General features: G+C 37.8%; 1 protein-coding gene and 1 long non-coding RNA gene across 2 annotated transcripts in view; both read left to right on the top strand.

The window, feature by feature from the left end:
* DLEU7 (deleted in lymphocytic leukemia 7) overlaps positions 1-19,254 on the top strand; it is a 130,960-nt gene that overhangs the window by 31,253 nt on the left and 80,453 nt on the right. The gene's annotated exons all lie outside the window — the stretch shown is intronic.
* LOC104662727 lies at positions 2,916-18,626 on the top strand. Its single transcript, XR_748032.2, has 3 exons — positions 2,916-3,024; positions 17,647-17,792; positions 18,571-18,626. It is a non-coding gene; the product is annotated as an uncharacterized LOC104662727 (long non-coding RNA).

The following is a 19,254-nucleotide window of genomic DNA, read 5'->3' on the forward strand; positions in this document are numbered from 1 at the left end:
AAGTTTATGCCCCTCAGCAGACATAGCTGTGGTAGAGGCTGTGCTACACCTCAGATGCATGGAGACAGGACCTTTTAACTGCTTTTCTTGGGCTTAGTTTTGAGTAAACTGTTGATCTTGTCATGGCCTTTCTTGCCTTTACCCTACATACAGACTAAAACTCCCCTTTGAAAATGTTAACCACATGTGTACACCCAAGTGGACTTTCTGTAGCACTAGCCTGGAGTCAACAGATGTGAAGGCTGGAAGAATGTCAGTCAAACCCGAAATGCATCTTTGCCTGAGGTCTCAAGAGTAGTTTATCAGAGCAGGTGGGATCAGCAATGTCCACAGGGGCCCCTCAGGTCTGAGATCCAGTGTCTGCTCCCTCTGCCCCTTCTACACACTATCAAGCTGCTTCTATATTTATGCATTTATATTGATTTTCAAATCGTGGTTCTATTGAAAATAGGGTTCTGCTACAGAAAAAAAGGTAAAAAAAAAAAAAACTATCAATCAATGAATAAAACAAAACACTCCACTGATATTCACCAACTTTCTTCATATTACAGTTTTTTTTTTTTTTTTTTTTTTTTTTTGAGATGGAGGCTCACTCTGTCGCCCAGGCTGGAGTGCAATGGCGTGATCCTGGCTCACTGCAGCTGCTGCCTCTTGGGTTCAAGTGATTCTCCTGTCTCAGCCTCTGGAGTAGCTGGGATTATTGGAGTCTGCCACCATGCCCAGCTAATTTTGTATTTTTAGTAGAGATGGGGTTGGCCAGGCTGGTCTCCAGCTCCTGACCTCAAGTGATCTGCCTGCCTTGGCCTCCCAAAGTGATGTGAGTACAGGCGTAAGCCACCGTGCCCAGACATCTTACAGATATTTAAATATGAAGACAAGTCCAGTTCTTCTAACTTCTGATTCAGGCTTCCCTCTGTAAGGCCCTAAAGCTAAAACACATCAGGCTGTTGGGGCAGCTAGGCTTTCCTACTTAGCCTCTGCAGGCCATGTGGCTAGTGCTGGAAGGCTGGCAATGGCTAGGAAGAGAGCCTCAATGCTAAACCCATTTGATGGGTCCATTTTCTTCCTGGGCTGAGCCACAGAGTTCCTGCCAGGAACGTTTCACAGGTGAGCAGACTTCTCTCTCAGAAATGCCCATCATCACAATCCTTACTGGGACGGGAGGTTTTAGCCAGTTTTACACATGTCTATGTAACAGATAGGAGTGCTATATACAGGAGAAAGCTTTCAGTAAAGCCATGGATTACTGGAGGCTGAGGACTCCTTGTAAGAAGTCTCGCAAATAGGAGCACTCCTTCTTCTTGCTGCTCTTCCTCTCAGCTCTCTGGTTACTTCTCTTTCTAAAGGCTTTCCCTTGGTCCTTAACATTCAGTTTCTGCCTAAACTGTTCTAATTTGTACTTCCCTTTTCTGGTTAGATGTTTTCTAAAAAGGACCAAAAGTGACCTTTATAGTTTGTCAATTTAAGTCAGAGCAACAACTTGCAGTTTTCTGGGGCCCTGACAAGCAAAAGTAGGGCTCTCCCTGGCAGGTGCTTCCAGCTGCCACGCATGCACACACATACATACAGATGCAGGCACACACATGCATACCCATGCAAACACACACATATACACTCTCCTGCACGAAACCCCTAGGAAGTTTGTGTACGTTCACTGGTACCACAAGTTATCCTGAAAATGTTCAGAACACTTTCTATCTCTGTAACACTACTTTTAAAAATGAATTTCTGGGGTAAAGGTCATTAAAAGGAAAACATCATTAAGCTCTTTGAAATTCCACTGGGCTTTAAAGATTTAAGAATCCAGGGATGTACAATATACATTTTGCCAAACTTTAAAATAAAGTAAAAAATTCACAACAGTTGAATTCCTCCCAAGGCCCCTTTACAACACTTATAGATCGCTGAGATACGGGTATGATGAATAGCTATGGGTATGATAGCTCTGCATGAACCACACACAACAAAACACCTCTGCGTTCTATAGCCCTTGGCACAATACATTCCTGGTGGCCTTTCCCCTAATGCATTTCCAAACGCCAGTCTGTGGACCAGGGTCACTTACCGACATACTCTTCAACTTTCAATAGCTAAATGAGAAGGATTGGGCTTTATCCTTTATTTTGAGATTTTTATCCTTGCTTTTCTTGCCTTTCCCTTTTGATACTAAAACATTCATTTCTTATAGAAAGCGAAGGTAATAATAGATTGTAGAAACATTTTGTTTTGTTTAGATGACCTTTCTTTGTAAAATTAAAAGATGGAAACTCTGTATTGGGTTTAAAACCAATTTTAACTCTCCATGAAATTTAAAGTCTGGAAAACATTTCTGCGAGGCTGGGCCAAATCCCAAACCTGGGGGAAAAATAACTTCAGGAGTGAGTGGCTACAACCACTGAAGTTCAGAAGAGAATTTAGCTTTTTAACCTTGTTTTTCAGAATTTCTTTTCCAGAAACTATAGAGAATGAGGATGGTAGAGGACGCATCACTCTAGTTTCCTCTTTCCCCAACATCCACAGACATATCAATGGTCTGAATGTAATGTCCTCTTAAAATATGAAGCAGAAAATGGGTTAGGATAAAAAAAAAAAGTGCTGCCCCAAGAATCATGAGAAAGCTGCTTCTGTTGTTGATCTGTTCTTGTCCCTGCCGGCTCAAAGGATCATGTGTGACACCGTGTCACAAACAGAGTCCCTAACGTGTTTACTTTTCCCTGACAAATACTATAAATTTTCTTTTTGTAGTGAAGGAACATTGTTTATGCAGCTGTGTTTCTTAAATCAATACTGACTTTCTGCCCCACTGTATCCTTTTTGCAAAGACACTTAAGGAGAACTTTCTCCTGGCATTTGGGGAGAACTTTTCAAGTCAGACCTCCTAATTAGGAACAATCACTGTGCACTGGATCCACCAAAAAGAAAAAAGTGTTTTTGGCCTGGTGAAGTGTTTCCATCTTGGGTTACAGGCTTCATCTAAAGCGGCTTCTCTCTTGGCCTGAATGGACTTTTCCATGGAGACTGAAGGTAAGATTGCATGCTGGCTGACCCAACAGAGATCTAGAACAAACTCTCAGGAAATCTCAACCCCTCAGGCAGTTGAATTCCCACTCCTCTGAGACCAGCTGAGGTTATTTTCTTACTTCATTTAACTAGCCAGATGATAGGTTGACTGATGGGGTCATTATGTCCAGCATCAAGTAATTTTAGAATGAAAATTATGCAATAGGTTAGACCACAGCTCAATTTTTATCACCCCAAATGCATACAATGTCCCTAATGTGATTGCCTTTGGGCTAAGACGGAAAGAAATGTTCAGTCCCAAAGTGGCTATATTTTCTGGAGTAGATTGAGTGAAACGTCTCTTTATTTCAACCGAAACACATGGAAATAAAATTCTTTGGTTTTACTTTCTAATATCTGGTACAAGGTAAAAACTGCAGTGATTAATACATCCTACTGGGCTGCCAGTTGGTGAGGAAAGGTTGTCAAACTTTAGCTGACTCCACCAAGTTGCTATTATCATTTTTAGGCCTGGGTCAGTCAACTAGGTAGACAAGCTTCTTGACATGTGGAATTGACTGGGACACTGGTAATTGATCCTATTTAAGAAAATGTCTTCAACACAATGATTTTGCTTAAGTACCTTCTTACTTAAAATGCACCTCAGGACACCATACTTGTTTCTCTCTGTGGCTTTTTAATTTCTCTTTTGGTTCCAATTGACCTTTCTTTTTTTTTTTTCTTCTGAAATAAAGGAAGAATTATAAACTCATGATTTTATAGAAAAGCTCAGTTTGCAAGAATACCAGCAATTTCTTATTTGAATACCGTCTACTATACCCAATTGCTAGAGCGTAACTCTTGACTGCTAAACCTAATTTATAAATCAGTCATCCTTTCCACCCCAAATTTGTTCTTCCTCCTGGCATTCTGTCTTATTTCTTGGCACCCTCATCTACTCAACAGCAGCAGAAGAAAAGAAGAAACTTCATAGTTGGAGGATCTTCCTTCTATCTATTTATTCATCCATTCACTCAACACATAGAGCAGTATCTGCTCCAAGTACTACAGACAAGCATGTACAGGATAGATACGGAACTCTGTTCTCACAGTGATTATACAGCAATTATATTCAAGTACATTTCTTCTAGAAACACTTGCTACTTCTTGTAAGTATATATACTTAAATATGTCTAACAGATCTTGATATGTTACATATTTAAGTAAATAATGATAGAACATGAGTATTCTTACATGGATGCCTCAATTTCTTTCAGCTGCCTCAGACACTCACTGGATAGTGATAGCCAATGATATGCCAGACTTGATATCGATTGATAATGTTATGGCCCCACCAGGGAAGGTTAGAAGCATGGAAGCTTCTTTCAAATTTGAATGAGCAATGAGCAATCAAACATTCCTGTTCCTGATTAATATTTTTTTTGCCTTGATGCGCATATAAGAACTGGGACTAGCAGGAAGGGTTCAGCTTAGGACTGTGGAGAAATGCTTTTCTTCATTTCTGATAAAGCTCCATTTGCTGTTTGAGCCTGTCTTCTTGATCTCCCAAGTTCCTGATAAGTCTACAAAGCTAAAACACTCACAGTTTGATCATTAGCAGTGTAGATCTTCCTCTCGTTCAATGAAAGTCTTCTCTTGGAGGTTAGCAGTAAATGTTTCATTGCCATGACTCACTGGTCAGTCCTTATGCCTCTTTGTCGTTGCACATGCTGATCCCTTTTCTTAGAAAGAAAGTCCCTTTAACCAGGCATCATCTCCTCTGAGAAGCTTTTGCTGACCTCCTCAGACTGGAGAACTCTATTATAGCACTTGTCACTCCCCTCAAAGTGGAAAACAGTAAGTTGCAGTCTGATGAAGTCATATGATGCCCAGGGTGGCTTATGAGTAAAGAGGTGAGAAGGTCTCCTACTGAAACATATTTTCCCTCTTTCTTCCCATTACAATAGCCTTTCAAAGTTCTTGAAATGTCCAGTAAGGAATTCCTATACTTTACTTTTGACTTCACAATTTCTCAGTCAAAAGCTCAGTATCATTGCATAGGATAATACATTACCCTTTTTTTTAAAAAAAAAGAAAAAAAGAAAAACAAAACAAAAACCTCAACACTCAAAAATTAAATCTGTGTCTGGGAAAAGGCTTTATAGATAGTGGTACCTGGATTCTGGTGCTTGAGAGAAGCAGGAGGAAGGAGGGGAGATGTCAAATACCATCTTTTAAAAAATTTGTTTTTGATGACCATCTTTAAGAGATTTTAAATGCCATACATGAATTCAAGAAAGAGAATAAAGCAGGGTTCTCAGAAATAATAGAAAGCTTCTTAGGAAAGCTGGGATAGTATCATTTTATATCTCTGATATTTCTGCTCATCTACTAAAGCTCATTAAAACCTATTAGTGATTAGGAAATACTTATGTTTTATAAAATTTATTTAAAAATTTAAAGATAGCAATCTAAACTCTCTTTAAAAATTAATTTTTATATATATCTTAACACCATTTAACACACTTAACTTTAGTACTTTACTAAAGTTTGCAGAGGCAGACTACTCTTAAAAGTAGGAAAACAAAAGGCAGAGGAGCAGACAGACTTTTTTTTTTTTTTTTTTTTTTTTTTTGAGAGGGAGTCTAGCTCTGTCACCCAGGCTGGAGTGCAATGAGTCTAGCTCTGTCACCCAAGCTGGAGTGCAGTGGTGTGATCTCTGCTTATTGCAACCTCCCACCTCCCAGGCTCAAGCAATTCTTCTGCCTCAGCCTCCCAAGTAGCTGGGATTACAGATTTCTGAAATTCTGAATAGTATAAATACAACTGGAATTACACTTTATTTTAAAATACACATTTCTGGGTAAAAACATAATTAAAGATCCAATAATTTTGGTTAAATTTTAAAATAAGCCCAATATGTAACTAAATAAGTCTTAGCAGAAAAATGTCAGGATAAAGTTGAGATTGCTCCTATTTTTTAATATTTATAGCACGTATTTATTCATAATTACTTGTGAAGTTTCAAGTACTAAATATTACTCTGACCTGCCTAACATGAGTCAGAATTTAGGGCAATAGAAAATATAAAACAAATTTTTCCTTACTAATACAAATCTTTTTAAAGTTGTGTTTACGTTCTTCATTGAGAACTAAATAATCATTAAAAGAATTGCAGAAGTCACAAAATCATTAAATTAAAGAGAGAAAATCTATATATATTTAGGATACAGATATTTAGTATGCTAAGATCTCTATCCAATGGTCAAAAAACAACCAACAAACCAAAGATGAAAATAAAAAACAATTTCTTGGAATATTATTTGAGAACTTCCAATTTTAACATGCAGAACTAAGTGAGTATTTTCTTATTCACACATCAGAAAAATCAACCAAAACATCAAGGGAATCAAGAAAAACAGTAATGCAAAGCTTATCCTTTGTAAAAGTAGGAAATAACAGTTTTAAAACAAGAGAGAGAGAAGACTTAGTGACATAGGACATAGGAAGTGCCAGAGTGAAGATGCCTGTGGATTCTGAACTTCAAGAAAGTCATAAAAGCACAATTCTAAGTGATATATACTCAAATGTAAATGGAGGTTTTTACAATAAAGGACAGCAAACTGCTTCCTATATAACCAAATAGTAAATATTTTAGGATTTCTGGGTCATATGGTCTCTGCCATAACTATCCAATTCTGCCATTGTAGTGCTGAAGCAACCATGTATAATAAACAAATGGGCATATCTATATTCCAATAAAACTTTACTTATAAAAACAGAAAGCTGGCCAATGGGCTATAGTTTGCTGATATTTGTTCTCTAGCAATAAGGGTGTTTCAGCTTGAGTGAATGCTTCCCTGGGCCTCAAAGTGGTGAGGTTTCTAGAAAAAAGAAAGGCGGCAAAGCAGAATGAGAAGTGGTAGGAAAAAGCCATACTTGCTTGAAGCAGTGTGTTTGTGTGTGAGTGGAGACTTTGCTTTGCAAATGACTCAAAGCTTCTGATGTCCATTGGTTGGAGGAAATTAAAGGTGAAAATAACTAACTTATAAATTCAACCCTTTTTCATAAGAAAAATTCCCACTATCTGGAACATGACCCATACTTCTGTCACAGAACCTTTTAAAAATCACTGATTCTGGAAAAACCCCATTGTTTGAGTAATCAAAAAGGAGTCAGTGTAAGATCCACAGAAAGATATTAAAAGAAGGGGGAAAAAAGAGTAAAGAAAGAAGAAAATAAAGTGACAATCAAGAAATAGACACTAGAAAAATGTCTTACGAGGCAGATAAAAATTGTGAGCAAAAGTATTTTTTGAATTTTAAAAAATGAGTAAAGTCACTTCTATGCAATTTCGTTAAGAAACAATCACAAAACAACATAAATAAATTAAACATGTACTGGCAATACATGGCTGGGAAGTTAAGGGAAAAACAAATAAAAATATCAGAGAAATGAAAGTTAAATTGGAAACTGCACAAAGAAGATCGGGCATTGCTGAAAGCATGGCTAGAGATGCAGAAGACAGAATTAGAAAAAAATGAATAAAAAGAATAAATAGACAAGATATTTAAAAGGGTTATATGACAGATATGAAATATTAAAAAAAAACAAACATATGCATAATTGATGTTCTTGAAGAAGAAAACCAAAACAATAAAACAATAACTGTTAGGATTATTACACAAAAATTATGAATATAAAGCATTATTAAACAAAATCCAGTTACACATTAAAAAACTAACACACCATGAGCAATTCTATTTATTCTAGAATGCAAGGATGGTTCAATATTAGGAAATTTATTAATAAATTTCTACCACACTAATAGATTAAAAGTCACATTTCTAGATGCTGAGAGACATTTGATAAACTCCAATATCCATTCTTACTAACAAGCAAATAAACAACAAAACAAAACTATCAATAAATGCCGGTAGATACTTCCTTAACCTAGTGCAATATGCTAATCTCAATATAAAATCTAGTGCTATAATCTATAAGGAAACTCAGAAATATTTATATTAATGTCAGGAACAAGACAAGAATGTCTTCTACCACAACTATTCATAGACATTGATCTAGACGTCCTAAGCAATGCAGTTTTACAAGAGAGAAATAAAATGTATACAAATTGGAAAAGAAAAAGACAAATCATAATTGCTTATAGATTATAAAAGTAAAAATTTGATTATATAAAAAGTGAGCCAACTGAAAAAAAAATTAGAAACAATAGTGGAAGTCAGTTAGGTCTTTGGTTATAAAGTAAATATATACAATCATCATCCTTCTTATATTAAAATAAAAGAAGGCATAATAGAAGAGAAGACTTCATTTTTTTATAGCAATATCACTAGAAAATATTTAGAATAAATTTGTCAGATGTGAAAACTTATGTAAAGAAATCTTTAACCAACTGGACATGGTGGCTCATACCTGCAATCCCAGCACTTTCAGAGGCTGAAGCTGGCAGATCACCTGAAGTCAAGAGTTCGAGACCAGCCTGGCCAACATGGTGAAATCCCATTTCTAATAAAAATACAAAAAAAAAAAAAAAATAGCTGGGTATGGTGGTGCATGCCTGTGGTCGCAGCTGCTCAGGAGGCTGAGGCAGGAGAATCACTTGAACCCAGGAGGCAGAGATGGCAGTGAGCCGAAATCATGCCACTGCACTCCACACTTCAGCCTGGGCGACAGAGTGAGACTGTCTCAAAACACCACCACCACCACCAACAAAAACCCATAAAACAAACAACTTTACAGTGTCTCTTGTGGACACAAAAGAACACTTGAATAGATATAGAAATATATTATTGGTGAGAGAAACTCAGTATCAGACAGTTTTCAATTCTCTCTAAAAAAATGTAAACATTTAATCAGTTCCTATAAGAATATCAATAAAATTTGGGAGTCTATACATGATTCTAAAGTTCATATAAAGGAAAAAACAAGCAAGAGTAACCAGGAAAATTCAGGGAAAAAAATAGAAAATACATGGTACTAGCCCTACCTGACATTAAAATATTTAGGATGTGATGACACTTCAATTAGTGGCAAAAGGTTGAAATCAATCAATGCTGTTTATTCTGGCCCTCTAAAAAATTAATGTTGGATTATAACCTCAGACCTTACATCAAAATGATTTCCTGATGAATCAAAGATTTCTATGTTAATAAAAATATAAAAATACTAGGACCCGCCATGGAAAAGTTTTAAAAGTATTATAGTAAGGAAGACCTCTCTAAGTCCATTATAAATCTCAGAAGCCATAACAAAAAACTGATGAGTCTGACAATATAAAAATAAATTGGGCAAAAAATTTGCAGCTCACGTGGTAGACTAGCACTGTCAATGGAAATACAATGTAAGCCACACTCGTAATTCTAAATTTTCTAGTAGTGTAAAAAGTAAAAAGAAGTGGTTGTTTTTAAAGAAATGCATCACTTTTTTCTTTAATTAAAGAAATTAATTTTCATAATACATTTTATTTAACTTGGCATATCTGAAATAATTTTATTTCAATAAGTAATCAATATAAAATATTATAAATGAGATATTTCTATTCCTTTTTTTTCCAAGAAATCTGGTGTGTATTTTATAATCACTGTGCATCACGATTAGAACTTGCTGCATTTCAAGTGTTCAAGAGCCGCTTGGGGCTGGTGGCTACCATATTTGACACACTTTAATGGGTTACTTTTATTAATATAGAATATTCTAATATAGAAGGAATTATCATATATCAATAATAAAATGTCTAACAGCCTAATAAAAAGGGCAAAGCATTTTAATTCACTGAAGTCGAGAGAATTTCAAGTTAAATTATCAGAAAATACTATTTCATATCAGATTGACAATGATCACACATTTTATGACATGCTGAGTCCACGAGGAAGGGGAGAGTGAGTCACTTCACACACTGATGGTTAAACTACATATTTGTTCAATCTTAGTTGAGGGAAATTTGTCAATATCTATCAAAACGACAAGTGCACATACCTTTGACCTAGGAATTCCAATTTGAGGAATGTTTCCTACAGATGCATTTGCAAATGTGTGAAATGATTTATGTACTAATGACCTATTAAGATATTGGCTATAAATGTAAAAATTTGAAACTGCCTAAATGTTACCAATAGGGAATAGGCTAAATAAATTATGAAACATTACACAGTGAAGTGCCATGTGACAAAAACTAATAAGAAAATATATCATGTAATAATGTAGAAGCCTATTTAAGCTGTATTGTTATGTGGATAAAAAGACAAGGCACAGATAAGTATAAATTTTGTGGTCCCAACTATGTAAAAAAGTACTTGTACATGTATGACATATACATGTACAGACATATAAAACATGTCTGGAAATATCCATATGTAATTAGTAATTGAGGTTGCCTCCTGTGAGGGGAACTGGTTGTCTCTGTGACAGAGATAAGAGGTAGAGTTACTCTTCAGTGTAGATCCTTTTGTGCCATCCAAGTTTAGTACCCTGAATATGTATGACCTACTCAAAATTAAATAAAATATTTAAATGTGTTTTTGAGGGCATCGAAACAACGAAACCCACCATGGAGAAAATTTTATTCAATTTTTGATATATATTGCATTTTCTTCATTTCTGCTTAATATTTCTCAGCATAGCTGTTGACATAGGCACTATTGCGTTCTAAATGAAGACACCAATATGAAGAACACAGGTTTGCTGCCTAAGAGTTTCATTTTTGGCTCCAGCTTTCTTGAGAGTCAGGAGCACTAATTAAATGGTTTTGCTTAGTACTTTCTTTCTGACCTACTGTGTCTAGTGGAACCAAATAGCAGGTATTTCCAAATCATAATCTCTTTCACCAATTGCTCTCTGAACTTGATTGTACCTTCCTGGGTGGAGAAGCGTCAGTTGGGTTTCTACTGAAACCAACAAGTGCCCAGTTCCTCAGAGGCCACTCTGGATTAAACTGCATCAGGCCTGTTCCCGGAAAACTAATGGGCTTGTGCTTTTTAAAATTATTATTATTATTATTATTATTATTATTTAGCGTATAGAGGCTCCCTTGTTCATTTTGCCTTGTATCTCTCCTGAAATCCTGGCTGGTTCCAAGTCCTGACTACCCCATGAGGAGAATCACAGCCCACCTTTAGTGGCACTGATCCAAGCGGGCCTTCCTTACCCACCTCCAGACAACTAAGGCATTGGCAACACAGCATCTGGCACAGATTCTCTGCAGGCAAGATTATTATACCAATTGAAAATGGGGTCACAATGGCCAATTGGAGTTTGAGGCATTTAAAAGGTAATAATAAATCTATTGGCAATTGAATAGTCATTAATAACACCATCATGGAAACAGATTGACATAGATTTCTCAGATTCTCATGAATTCAATTTTGAACTCCATAACTTGGTGTAAACAAAATGATGTTGTGGTTTGTGGTGGTACAAGGGCGCGCTGAGGTCTCAATGTTGGATCAGAGTTTTCCAGAATCTATATATGTGCTTCTAGGAAGGTAATTTAAACTCATATAAAATCTCAACCAACAGTGCAGTGCAACGTGCTGAGGGCTCCCTGTGCACACCGTGAAAATGGCCAAGGCATTGAAGGAAAGGGATTAGGTATTTCCATGCCAACCAGTGGAGGTCAGTGTTGAGTCGTCAATCTCTTGCCTTAACTGGGTGCATTCTGTTGCCACAGTAGACCGGTCTCTGCTCAGAAAAGGGATACTCAAAAATGAAAATATGGGGCTGATGACACTTCCAAGTATGAGCAGCAGCTCCGTGCTGCTAAATAATGGTCACCTGGAGTAGCTGAAAACATCTGAAGCGACCTCAGGAAGGCTTGCTGCACTGGGAGCAGGTAGATGGAGGGGTAACAGTGTAGTTATGCAGCTTCGGCTACTAAGAGCTCACTTTGCCTTTCAAACCAACTCCCTTCCCAAATTCCTCTCCACCAAGAGGCACTGGGATCCAAGATGAGCATGTTGGTCTCTTTATTAGCTATGCGAGTTGTTAAAAGCAAGAAGTGGACAGCTAAATTTGCTTCCCAAGAGTAAAGGGACCTTCTTGTAGACAACATCTTTTTTTGTACGGCCACAATCCTCATTTCTGTGAAATTTGAAAAGGCTCTTCAAACATTCATTCCAAATTGAGAGTCAACCCCATTGCTGGCTTGCTAGTGGTCACTCTCAGAGTGGGTATTTCTTATTAATCTCTAGATTAACACACATGGGGAAACAGAAAGTTTGAGGGAAGAGACTAGCACTGTATGCTGCAAAACTAACCACTAGAACACCAGGAAAACATAAGGAGACAGAAAAGTCCAAGAGGCCGTTGAAATCTCTGCACTTTCTTCAGCTCGCCTCTCTCTTCTCCTTAAGGGCCACAAGCTTCCTCTCCATAATTTGAGGATTTAGGGTATAAAGCACTAAGCAAAGTATTTGTCCAAATCAAATACTTAAGCTCCTGGACATCCATTCAGCACTATTATTTTGGTCTTCATCATGATTAACGTGATTTGGCTGGAGGGGAGGATGGGCAGAAGTTTTAATGTGTGGGAAAGCCCCTGCAGTTCTATTTTTAGATGCTTATGTTCTTCCTCAAAGGGCAGCCTAGGAGGAGTGAAGGCAGCTCTGTTTGTTTAATGCCAGGGGATGTAGGTAGCAATTAGTAACTTAAAATTATCCTTAATGAGGAGGCCTCTTCATTCCTCAGGGTGTGGTTCCTGTTCAAAGCTCAGATACACAAAGTGTATTTTTTGAAACTGAAGGGGAAGGAGTGCTTTCCCACTTTCTGAATTTGGTATTCTGTTTTACATTTTGTCAGTATTTTTGAATATTTTAAATCTATTTTTTACACTCAGTCAACCAGGCTGAGCATTAGCCATAGACAGGAGTCTTCTGATACAAGTACCATGTGTTTTAACTTCCAGATGCCACCTCTGTCCTTTTCATACCATGAGCTTTAATTCTCCGGTGCCCTTTCTCATACTATTTTCTATCTGTCACACTCCTTTCTTTGTGCTTTCTTAATCTGCCACCCCCAGTAGAGGCATCGTACCCACATGCTGAAATTCTATTTATTCTGCAAACTTAGTTCAAATGTCATCTCCCGCATGAAGACTTCAATGCCCCTTGCCAATCCTTTTTTCACAGGCAAAATTAATCATTCCCTTCTCCATACCCCCAGAGTTCTGTGTACAATTTGTTAGTGTCTGCACACATATATGTGGACATCCAGGAGTTACACAGTAAATCTTCAGCAATGCAGGGAACAGATAATCTAAAACTTGTACTGTTGCTATTGAGAGAATGAAGATAATGCAATACAGTTAGTAATCACAGAGTAAAAGACTCCAACATAAGCAGAGGAAAGAGAAGTATCTAAATAGAAAGTTGCAATTGATGCCCACAAACAAGAGGTTCCTAATATAATACCACTCCATTCCATAATAGTGAAGAGAGTAGCAGTCATCTTGTAGAGTCCATTTTAAGGCAGACCCACTAAGTTTCTGCATTGGCTCGAGACCTGCTACAGTAGCAACTAGGAATGGAAACTGCTGGTGCTACAGAAATGCTGTTATTAAAGGATCTAGAGTTTAGAATCTAAACTACAATGTCAAAGCTTTTTACAATTGCAGAGAGAGACAATTGTCTGTGTAAAAATCACTTTGCTACAAGGCAGTGAGTTACTAATCTGACCAACCTGCTGGAGTGAAGGTGAGACATGGACCCAAGTGGAATACAGAACAGGATCAACAAATAACACAAACCTGTGAAATGCAATATAATACAAGAATCCACACAGGAACAAGGCAAGGAACAAGGCAAGGGTGTTTTACACGGCCATTTCTGTTGAGGATTGTATCAATGCATTAATGAAGAAGGGCTTGCATTGAGTCCAGATTGTGATTATCTCTGTGTTATTTGAAGGTTGTAATATGTATATATGTGTGCATGTGTGTAGGAGGATAAAACTGTTACTTCTTCACCAGTCCACTGCCCTACCCCAACCAAGGCAAAGCTCATTGTTTGTGGTTAACTGACTCAGGGAGAGGATGTATTAATCAAAAGCAGAGAATAGGGGCCCTGCTCTGGCTTTGGAGGTTTCAAAAACATACCCCAGGGAAAGGCAGGGAAAATTCAGAGCAAAGATCCTCACTTCCGGGAGAAAGATAAAGCTTCTCCAGCTTGGGTGAAAGAGGAGAGTTGGAGGAGAAGCAAGAAGCCCTGGACAGCGGCATGCCTTTTCTGCAGCTGGAGTGAGGAGAGAAGGAGGCCCACACAGGTGTGTGGGTCCCAAGAGCTAGGGAGAACCAGGGTTCCAGAATACAGAAGGCTCCAGGAGCAATGACTGTGAGAACTAGTGCTTTGACAGTCTCCTCGAGGTTCCAGCACTCTGATGTAGGGAGAGACCAGCAGAATTGTCCTGCTTATCATTCCTAGAGTGGCCTGGAGGTTGACACGAGACCTGGACAGCCTCAGAGAGCTTCTCTTGCCTCATTGCATGTTGCGAGCACCCAAATAGCTCGCATGAACTCAAGAATCGCCGAAATATAGTACAAAGAGTCCCCAGGCTGGACAAGGCCCTGCACACACGATTTAAGGATCGTGGGTGGAGACCCAGAGAGATGGAACAATGGGAGCTGGCATCATCAGGTGAGAAAGGACTAAATGCATTGGACTCCTAGTCCTGTCCCCATGCCACCTTGAACGTCTACGGCATCACAAATTGCTAGGTGTCAGTGTATGTCCCACTGGATAAAGGGAACTTAACTTATAAATTAAAGTGAATAACCAAAAATATTAAAAGTCTAATTTTTGCACAACTGAGTTTGCAGTCAGGTTTGTGAATGTGCCACCCACACTGTGTTGTACACATATGTGTGCTATTTATTCTGAATGAGTGGTAAATATACATTTCATTTCGTGTGGGTTAGGTTACTTTCAATGACTCCCTTAGTTATCATATTATGAATATTAATGAGTGGTTGCAGAACCAGGTAGATTGAATAGACAACTGCCATCAGGGTGTCCAAAATGGCATACCACTTGCAGAATGGCATGTGAACCAGGCCTGTTTGGTGGTGCCACTTATCATAATGGCACTCTGAAATCTGCTCTTCTGTACAATTGCTTGATTCTTCGTCTACCCATCTGTTAGACTGTGAACTCCTTAGTTAATAGGTTTCCCTGAGCTAAAATAGTGTGATCCAGAAGAGGGGCTAAATCAACATTTGCTAAATGAAGAATGTTCCTAATACTAGGGGACAATAATACATTCTTACAATTCCTCTGTGGCCCCCATTAGATTCTGGCAGATTTGGGAGTACAGAATCTGAGCTCTATACTTGTTGAGTGAATGAACATATAATAACTTTCAGGCAAGATAAAATATGTGACCCCCAAAGGGATATTGAGTGTACTCCGCATTTTGCAAGCGTGTAAGTGAATACACATCTCTGTCCATTTTCCTTACTTATATGCCTAAAGATCTAAGCAGGAAAACACCCTTAATCTTTTCATATACTTTCCTGCCATGAGAATAAACAATTGTCATTGAGGTCAAGACCTACCAAAATACAAGAATGCTTTTAAACATTACAATGAAGAAACTAACATCTACTCTTTTTCTGTTTCCTAGTCCTACTTAAAAAGTGTTTCTGATTCTTCTTTAAAATGTAAAGGCTTGTAAAGAAAAACTACTTCTTGTACGTGCTGCTTAGTGATTGAAGCTTTAAAGTGCAATAGAAAGCTCCCGTGTCTGGAACCCTTATTATATTAGCACGTTCCAGAAAAATATTACATTTCTCTCAAGATTGACTTTGGCTGAGTTTCCTCCCTTATGTCCTACTCCCTCAGTGACTGAGCTTCCTGCCTTGGACTCCAGGCTGTGATTCTTACCACTGAGCCCCAGTTTCCTGGAGGATGAATCCCAGCACGCTTTTTCATGCCAACTGCTTCCCCTGGGTTGAATCCAGGTTCTAGACCTACTCTCTGTACTCACGTTTCTACCCTATTTGTCCCAGAACAACCAACTCCATCCAATGTACTCCACGTTTGGATCTTACATCTTCTCAAACCTGATCATGCATCAAGTCTGTTTCAAAACCTGTGATACATCTCCATTTTCAATTGCAGAATTTTCCTTCTGCTTGTCTATAGCACATTTTATTCAATGTATTAGTTAGAGTGTGTTAACTGCATTAACAAACAACCCCACATTTGTAATAGTTTAACACAAAACATTTTACTGCTTGCTCACAATACAGTTCAATGCAGGTCAGATGGGGTGTTGGCATCCACTCTACATGGTCTCTCAGGGATGTGTTTTCCTTCTATCTGATGAATCTGCTCTTATTAGGGTCTTCATAAAACTCACTGTTGAATCAGAGGGTGATGGAAGAGCAAGGATCGGACATAAGAGGTTTGCATAAGCAGGCCTGGAAGTAGCGCACCTCACTTCCTTTCACATTCCATTGGCCAGAGCTCAGTCACTTGACTGAGTGGGAGTGGAGTCACATGACCACTTCTAATTGGAATACAGTAGTTCCCACTTATAACTGGTTTCAGTTTCTGAGTTTTTTGTTAACTGTGGTCAGCTGCAGTTCAAAAAGATTAAATGGAAAATTGCAGAAATGAACAATTCATAAATTTTAAATTGCATGCCATTCTGAGTAGCATGATGAAATCTAACACCATCCTGCCCAGGCCCACCCCAGGACGTGCACCCTCCCTTGGCCTAGCAGATTTGCACTATAGAGGCTCCTCACCTATGAGTCACTTGGAGGCCTTCTTGGTTATCAGATTGACTGTTATCAGATTTTACTTAATAATAGCCCCAAAGCATAAGACTAGTGATGCTGGCATATAGTTATAATTGTTCCATTTTATTATTAGTTATTATTAATCTGTTACTGTGTCTGATTTATAAGTTAAACTTTATCGTAGGTATGTATGTATAGGAAAAAACATAAAATATATAGAGTTAAGTACTCTAAGGGTTTCAGCATCCACTAGTGGCCTTGGAACATAGCTCCCTCAGATAAGGGGGGACTATTATATATATCCTGGTGGTATGCTGAGAAAAAAGGGAAAACAGATACTGGTGAGCAATGGTAAACTGAGTCACAACTGTATAACTTTTACTATGAAAAGTACATAGTTCCTAAAACTTTTAGGCCAAAAGTGTCTACTGATGCATAAGATAAATCATACTCTGACTCAATTGCCCTAACATATTTGCAGTCCCATTTTTTTAAACTACAAGGATAGAAAAATGAGTGAGTAGAGATCATTAATATGAATCAAACTGATCATCTTTAATTTCCAGTTTATGTACCTAATCTCAGTTCTGCAGTTTGCTATAAAAAAATCGCAGTGTGAGTTAACATTTTAGCTTGCTGATAAAAATAATATTAAATAAGATTTGCTGTTTATTGATAAATGTAATAGAAACACAAATGTGTGTAACATACATATACTACTGAATGATTCAAAGTAGAGAATTTTAATATTTTAACCATCTGAAGTACAGTTTAAATTTAGAAATATTGAAGAAAAACAGGATAAATGTCATACTCCTATTTGGCATATGATGTCCTTCCCAATCTAACCTCAGTCTACCTTTTTCACATCCTCTCCACTGCTCTCTCAGGGAATAGAACTTGCTGGAATGAAGAGAACCAAGGTCAGGGGCTACATTTCTACTGTCTTCCCCTTTATCATCAACTGCATTTGCTGCCTGAGAGATACTGTGAGATACTGGACCACTCTGGAGACATGCATGGACATGAGTTCAAGGTGAGTCTGCATCTGTCCTTTTGCTATAATCCCTGATCTCACAGGTAAGGTTGGGGAGGAGGCCGCTGGAGCCCAAGAGGATCTGTTTGGCTCAAAAAAATATATGACCCCTGACCAGAGGCTACTTTTCCAGGGTTGGCCCCTTCTCTATGAAAGCACTTATAGATCTCCTATAGATAATATGAGCTAGTATACCTCTAGCTTTTGGTTAATCATGGTAATTCCCAAAACAAGCCAAGGATTTCACACTTTGGGGCCATTTTGTGTGTTTTTTGAAGCCAACCCCATCAGTAATAGAATATTTAATTCTTAATTAGATGAAGATCACATGTCAGCCTAGCCTTCACCAAATAATTTTGTTGTAATAATATATAATTATACATATTTATATAATAATGTATATATAATCACATAATTTTATTATTTTATCATGTATGATAACTATATACTTAACTTCCAACCTAGCCGGCCAGCTTCCAAATGTGGACCTTTAATCTCGTGTGTGAGAGTCATTTGAAGGAAATCTGGGTATAAATCCTCTATTTAACATTGATTGTGAACTCCAGCAAATTAATCATTTGAGCCTCAGTTAAAAGGAACTGCTCAATAATGCCTACATCAAGGGTTATTGTGAGGTTGGATGAGAGCATGTAAAGAACACCTGCTCTTCTCTTTTGAACACAAATCTACTACAACTACCAATGTCTTGCAACAGCACAAGTACAAGTAGCTAGTCAGTCATGATTCTCATATTAAAAAAATTAAACATTTTCACCAGATGCTAGTGGCAGCCTGAAGTAGTAAGTGGAACACAGGAATAGGAGTCAGAAGCCCTGAATTCTATGTCCAGTTTGGCTCCAATTCAACTGTGTGGCTTTGGGTAAGTTAATTTTTCAGCTTCCCCTTTTGTAAAATGGAGAACATAATCCTGCTCTGATGACCTGGATTTCAATGTAACAATGATTGTAACGCCATCATTACTGTGACCAAACACTCCATGTTGAAAAAAAAAAAAAGTCTTTTTACTCAACTTTTTAAGGAAATGTAAACTCTTACAACAAGGGCCTGGGGTGTGTAACACATTCACTCAACAAATATCTATTGACCTGTTATTGGCTGGGCATCCTTAAGCTAGGATACAGCGGTGAATACAAAGGGAAAGTCAAAGTGTAAACAATAAGCAAGTAAACAAATAAATCAACTAGATGATTTCAAATACTTACAAGTTGTTCAAAAACTAAACCATGTCTATCCATATGCAGAAGAATAAAACTGCACCCCTACCTACCACCATATACAAAAACTAACTCAAGATGGATTAAAGACTTAAATGTAAGACCTCAACCTCTAAAAATCCCTGAAGAAACCTAGGAAAAACGCTTCTCCATATCAGACTTGGCAAAGAATTTATGACTAAGTCCTCAAAGGCAATTGCAACAAAACTAGAAATTGACAAATGGGT

This window comes from Rhinopithecus roxellana, chromosome 18 (genome assembly GCF_007565055.1).
Source record: "Rhinopithecus roxellana isolate Shanxi Qingling chromosome 18, ASM756505v1, whole genome shotgun sequence".
NCBI lineage: Eukaryota > Metazoa > Chordata > Mammalia > Primates > Cercopithecidae > Rhinopithecus > Rhinopithecus roxellana.